The sequence below is a fragment of the Panulirus ornatus genome, chromosome 36, assembly GCF_036320965.1.
Source record: "Panulirus ornatus isolate Po-2019 chromosome 36, ASM3632096v1, whole genome shotgun sequence".
Lineage (NCBI taxonomy): Eukaryota > Metazoa > Arthropoda > Malacostraca > Decapoda > Palinuridae > Panulirus > Panulirus ornatus.
In genome coordinates this window covers 10,124,429-10,131,278 of record NC_092259.1, presented here as the reverse complement: position 1 = coordinate 10,131,278, position 6,850 = coordinate 10,124,429, and the positions used below count along the sequence as shown (strand labels likewise).

Genomic DNA, 6,850 nt, shown 5'->3' with positions numbered 1-6,850 from the left:
ACGATTTCCTGATGTGTTGCAGTCGCAGACATGCGCCTCGGCCTCTTATCGTGGCGAGTGGGTGGGCCGTGTGTCGTGAGGGGTTCGACAGTGACGTGGGGGCCATTCGTGTATCTTTTAACGTGGGATGCCGTACGTGACGTGTTAGTGCTCGTGTCTGGTGACGTTTTTGTGACGCCTAACGTTCGATTGACGACGTGTGTGTGTGTGTGTGTGTGTTGACGTAGTAGACGACGTCTGGCCCTCTACAGGACGCCGTGACGTCACTGGGCATGGACGTCCAGGTGTGTCTTTTTGACCTGAATCGTCTACAGTGACCTGACCTCTTCGTGGCTTCTGTTCTCCGCGTGTCTCTGACCAGCAGTGATGCCCTAGCCGTTATACAGACGAGGGTGAAGGCTGTCGCCAGAGCATGGACTCTGTACCTCGGCATTGAGGAGGGGGAATAGCTTTTTCCTAATTAGTCCCCTTCAGTGTGTGTGTGTGTTTGTTAGCTTCAGACGGTGGCAACAAGACAGAGGACTGGAACTCATCCAACTTGGGTGTGTCAGGTGACATACCTGTGTGTAACTCCCTCCGTCAGGGATTACCTCGTCCCCTCCACACAGGTCTCACGTGACCCCCCTGGTCACACTCGTAACAGCATCGTGTACGGAAGTCGGTTTCGTAACGCTCCCCAGATGTTGACCCCGGATGAGGAAGTCGTCTCCTCCCTCCCTCAGACCCGTAACGTTGATTGATCATTGACTGAAATTGATATTTTGTCTTTATGATAGATGTTCTGATTTACTGTAAGCGTTGTAAATGATTGGAGATAAAAGTCATGAGCGCAGGCGTGTGCTAGTCCTGGGATTGGCTTGTGATGTGTGGGTGGTAGGTGGTAATCAGGCAGCCGCCCATCGGCAGGTGGCCGGCCTCACCACCACACGTACGGGTCCGCCACCTTCGCTGAATAATGCAAGGAACCCCAGGTGTTGGCCCTGCGGTACTACCCCGCCGCCCTTCGTCACGCGCGGACGTCATCTACGGAACGCGTGTCCACTTTCCTCTGACGTAGGTGATTGTCAGCGAAAAAAACAACAAACAAATGTATTAATAATAATTGCCTTAACTTATCAGTAGTCTCTCATTTGCTTTGCTGTCTTGTGTCGAACGCTTAGACAACAGGTACAAGATATAAAGAGGTAATTCATACCATTGTGATAGTCCTCGCTCAGCCTCCCTACCTCTCGTTCCTCACTAGCGATCATTAGAATAGCGGTGAGTGCGTGTCACGGCCGGAGAGAGAGAGAGAGAGAGAGAGAGAGAGAGAGAGAGAGAGAGAGAGAGAGAGAGAGAGAGAGAGAGAGACGGCTCCTCCATATAGAGCACCCCAATAAAAATACCCTCTCAGACCTTATTAAAATGAGTGGGTTGAGAGGGTCAAGAGGGAGCATGGACGCCCCCTGACCCGTGATTCTTCAGAGTATTTATTAACTTATTATCTTACTTTATTGTCCACTTATCACGCGTCACTGCATGACAGTGTGAAGATAGGATCAAGGGTATGTAGTGGGACCTATAGGGTAGAACACAAGTACATATCAACGTAGAATGGTGACACTTTACCTAACTTTCTCTAGATGCCGAAGTTCAAACTTAGTTTTTCAGTTCTGTTGACTATTTATACCGAGGTTAATGGGGTCTGCTGCCTCTTGCCACAGGGTGAAGAGTGTTCGCTACGAGTGTTTGCGTTCGCTGGGACGAAGCGAACACTTCCAGCGCATAAGATCTGGATGTAAACACTTACAGCGAAAGGACAACAACATCATGTGTACACACAACGATAAGAATCACATATTTACTAACATCGAAAACAGATGACGTATCTCGGTAGCCAGGTGATGTTAAATGATGCTATCATAAGTTCTTTTCATTTCTACAAGTGTTACACTTTGATTACCCCAACATTTTTTCAGACCTGAATAGCCTTCCCCACAGTCGTAGGATTATTTGCTGTTATCATATGATTGCTGGTCAAAAGCACTGCTAAGTATAGGGAGCCTGCTGATATGCGGTTCTTCTGTATCCTGAAGTTATTTATGTGCTGATCCTGAAATTCGTTTACTATATATATATATATATATATATATATATATATATATATATATATATATATATATATATATATACGATTGAAATTATCTCAGGAAAAGTTCCTGTGAAAGAGTTCAAGTGTTTACCCAGGACCTTTCTAAACGCCCTTGCACCCCAAGGCTGCTCTACATCCAGTAGCGGGGAAATGTAAACTCCATTGGTATAAAAGTTCTTTGACGAGACTGCAGACTCAGTGATACAGCCTCGCTCGCCAAAGATGACTTTTCACTCATGTAACTTCAAGCAAGTAGTTTGGTAATATATATATATATATATATATATATATATATATATATATATATATATATATATATATATATATATATAGTCTTTAGTTCGTATTTTAAGGGGGAAGTACCCAAATGTGGCATAGGATTTTCCGCCTTCCTCAGGAAGGAGGCGCTGTAGTTTCTGCGCACTCATATCTGTCATGTTCGTCCTCAGACCCTGGACCACGGCGGCACGACACTTGAGCAAGACGACCCGGCCTGTTACTTAAGGGCCAGGTTAGAGGCCAGGGCCATCGTACCTAAGGCTCCCCCTGAATGCACTGTGAAAATGGCGATTAAGAAGTAAAGATGAAAAGAATAGGAAATCTCTGAGGAATGAGGTTACGTGATGGTGCCCAGTGAGTGTATTGCTGTCGCCCTATATCCACGAATAGGTAATTACAAGTGATTACAAATGCGATCACCCACATACGCTCTCTCTCTCTCTCTCTCTCTCTCTCTCTCTCTCTCTCTCTCTCTCTCTCTCTCTCTCTCTCTCTCTCTCTCTCTCTCTCTCCTGCTATGTTGTTACACCTTTTGCCGGTCGGTGTTGTGACTTTTCCTCACTCTCGTGGTGTTGTGACCTTACAGCACGCTGCCCTTTTTCCGTTAGGACCGGGTGACAGTCATTTCCCAGATCTGTGTCCCGTGTGTGTGTGTGTGTGTGTGTTGCTTCAGAATAATGTGTTGGTCATCTTCTTGTCCTTTTTTTTTGTTCATATATTAAAACCAGAAATTTCAGGAATGAGTTTCGACCCAGTATACATGTTACTGATCTTGATATTATTATATAAGGCTGAGGACCTCTTCCTGACCTTCCCTGATCCTGGACCTAGGGGCGTCCTGGTGCTGAGGGGCGCCTTACATACGAGTGCCCTGGCCCTTAAGGACGCCCCTGGACCCAGTGGGGACGCCCTCGTCCCCTGACAACACACAACAGCTGGTCGTTGTTGATATCTCTGATCTTTGTTGTGGTTGTTATCGATTGTCTTTTTTTTTCCTCCTATAAAAAGAATCAGGTGACTTAACGTGTTCCATTTCCGAATGTTCATTTCCTCTTGGTTGAGCGTTGACTGCCATGTGTACATGGGGGTGGTGACGGCGAGACACGTGTAAGCAGTGAGCATGTGCGGTGATAAAGATCCCGACGAGGACTCAAAGATGTGACATAATCTTGAAGTGGAAGAGAGAGAGAGAGAGAGAGAGAGAGAGAGAGAGAGAGAGAGAGAGAGAGAGAGAGAGTTGCACAGGTCCGACCTGTCACCGATATGGTTGAGGGCCAGGAACCCCGGCTGAGCGAGGCATCTGCCCGCAACAGACGACCCTCTCATTAGCATTCTGTCCAACAACGACATTACTGTGTCCAGCCAACAGGGAGGTGTTGTGTGTCCTTGTGGGGGTATTCTCGTCCCTCTGACGCAAGAGGCAGCACCGGGAGAAGTACCTGTGGCCGCCACCATCGTCGCAAGTCTGTGACGCATCCATTCACATGGACGTCAGGCCTTCGAAGAGATGATAACGAAATAGCCGTTTGAGTCATGAAGGCCGGGGGCGGTGATGTTGTGTTGGAGGTAGATCGAGCGTGATCCCCTAGGCTGTCGGAGGACTTTCATCTCAAAAGGATTAGCATCTACTGCCTCGCTGGTAATATTATCCTCCCGTATGTATAATTTCCATCACCCCTCATTACGCCCTAAGTATAGGTTCTTTTCTTTCTTTTTAGGGTGTGCCGTCACAAGTGTTGGGGGACTGGGTTAATGTGGCCTCACTTAGGGCCTCATTACAGAAAATGTTCATGTGAGTTCTCCACTTGTGGCGTCATAAGTGAAGTTTTATGTTACCGCCGTCTCTCCCCTCCCGCGCTGGATGGGTGAGGGAGAGCCCTGGTAGTTTCTGGTCGAATGGCGGTGTTTCTCACCTAGACCAGTCAAACGTCTTAGGCACGTCGGTTGATGGGCTTGGTAGGGTTATAGGCCCATCGGCTCGCCAGGATCTTCAAAGGCCATCAGCGTCATGCCGTATCCACCAACCGAGTAATCTGTTTAACACCTTCAGGTGTTGAGGGTAATTTCAAGACCGAATGTACTCTCAGTCTGTGGCTGGCACATGTGGATGACCACGATGTTACGACCCGTGGGCATCATGACCTGAATTTTAACCTAATCCTTAAGGGTCGGGTCAGAGACTCAACCCATCAAAACCCAAGGGTCGTACGGTCGTGCCCAAGGATCGAACCATTATCCTCAAGGGTCGCATTGTCGTGCTGAAGAACCCAAGGAATTTGAGGTCTTCGAGGCACCTGGGGCAATAATGTACAAGTGGTCAGTACTCAAGTCTACCCCTGCTCTTCCCTCTTGTTGGCAGTACCTCCAGCGTTGGCAGATCGATCTTAGTGTCGACCCCATACCAAACGTCTGCGACTCTTCCATCAGCTGAAGGGTAACAAGGGACATCATGTTTGAGGAATTCGCGCTGTGTTGTTTTAGTTCACCGTGTCTAAGCGAGTCGCACATCTCGTGCACAGGCCAGGCCGTGGTTTTTCTTGTGGTCTGCCCCAGTCGTGAAGGTAAGGGCATGAGGCTGAAGACCATACCAATACGGATAGCTTGTGAGTCGGACTGCGTGTCGTAGGGGGAGCTTGGAACTTCCGTTAGGAAATCCCCCGGGTGTCGAGGGGCGACACCTGCAGGAAGACCCTCGCTGCTTGGTTGTAGCCTCGAGACGTGTCGAGGGTGTGTTTAGATCTGTGGATCTTATCCATTATAGATTTCTGACCCCCTTATGGTCAACCTTGAACCCATGGTCATCCCCAAAGAACAAAAATTTGTATTCAGTTCCAGTGTCAGTTTCTGATGCTTTCTGGGTCGCACAATTAAACAAACGCATAGAAAATCATGTATTTGTGAAATCAATATTTGCTTACAAACGAATCTCCTTTGCCCGAAGCTGCCGTAGCACTTAATAGGTTACCGGTGTATTTATTGGGAATATATATATATATATATATATATATATATATATATATATATATATATATATATATATATATGAGCCAGATACGTCGACCACTTCGAACTCCTTTTGGTAAGAACCACTAGTTTAGGAGGAGGGGAGGAGGGTGCCACACTGGGTCTCGGGAGGTTACGGTGCAGAGTCAAGTTAAGGGAGCAGACCACAGGCGGGGGAATACTAGTGACGACCTGGGAGGGTGTCAGCCATCACCAGGTAAAGTAGATAGTTTTGAATTGTATTCAGCGTCCCTCCACTTCTCGTAGGCATAACATGACGGAGAGGCTGTCAACGCACTTTTAGTGTATAGAGCCATGTATGATCATAGATACATACATATTAAGGTAGTAGCAGTTGTGGTAGTGATAAAGTCCCGTGTATTAAGTACACAGATAATCACACAAACTGGAGGTTTAATCCTCATCTGAATCTTCTAATGAACGGCACATTTACAAGTGACAGGGGTGAACTGAGGAGACCCTGGTATTCATCATATAGATAACGAGTACAGGATGGGTCACGACCCATATATCTGGACAGTGGGATGATAATGCGAGTCGGGCTATAGTAGGGCTGAGAGGCCCCTTACAGCCAGCCAGTACACACACACACACACACACACACACACACACATTACTGATTGGGTCAGTACCCACATGTATGAACAGTAGAGTGAGATACGAGTCAGGTTACGGGGGGGTGGGATGAGGGGCCCCATATATTCGTTATAGATACACATCGCAGGCCAGGCGAGTACCTGAGTACTAGGCCAACTTACAGGGCTAGCTGGGGTGAGGGGACCCCTGTTTATGCAGTATATAGCCAGGAGGGGGAGGACTGGGGGAGAGAGAACGACGGCTTATGGGGGAGATGCCGGGGAGAAGACAGGAGGGTGAGGACTTGGGGGGAGAACGACGGCTGATGTGGGAGATGGTGGGGAGAAGACAGGAGGGTGAGGACTTGGGGGAGAACGACGGCTGATGTGGGAGATGGTGGGGAGAAGACAGGAGGGTGAGGACTTGGGGGAGAACGACGGCTGATGTGGGGAGACGACAAGGTAAGCCAGACTGTCTGGAAGTGTTAAGTGCTCCCATTAATTACCACATGCTTAACACACACACACGTATATATATATATATATATATATATATATATATATATAAAGGGGATCCTGGTGTTCCTATCTTACTCAAGGATCGCACTGGCGTCCTCAAGGATCTTATCGTTGTTCACAAGGGCTTCATTGCTTTGGCGCTCCGCTTGATGCCGTGGTAAAGTTGGCGTTCTGCGTGACGTCACGGATGACACAGTGCCTTCCCGCCGTCTTTCCTAAGGTCAGGGTCATCTCAGATGATTGGACAAGTCCCGAACTTGTCGTGATTAATGGGGGAGGTACGTGTCAGCCTGGCTAAGTAATGCTGCTTGTATTTACTCAA

At 47.8% G+C, this 6,850-nt stretch overlaps 1 protein-coding gene across 2 annotated transcripts in view; it reads left to right on the top strand.

The window, feature by feature from the left end:
* LOC139760329 (uncharacterized) overlaps positions 1-6,850 on the top strand; it is a 223,322-nt gene that overhangs the window by 9,238 nt on the left and 207,234 nt on the right. Inside the window, exon 2 of one of the 2 annotated variants that reach the window (XM_071683347.1) lies at positions 2,581-2,800. The exons of the other annotated variant lie outside the window; for it this stretch is intronic. The gene's annotated coding sequence lies outside the window, so the exon portion shown is untranslated. The remainder of the gene's footprint in view (positions 1-2,580; positions 2,801-6,850) is intronic. 2 annotated transcript variants of the gene reach the window in all.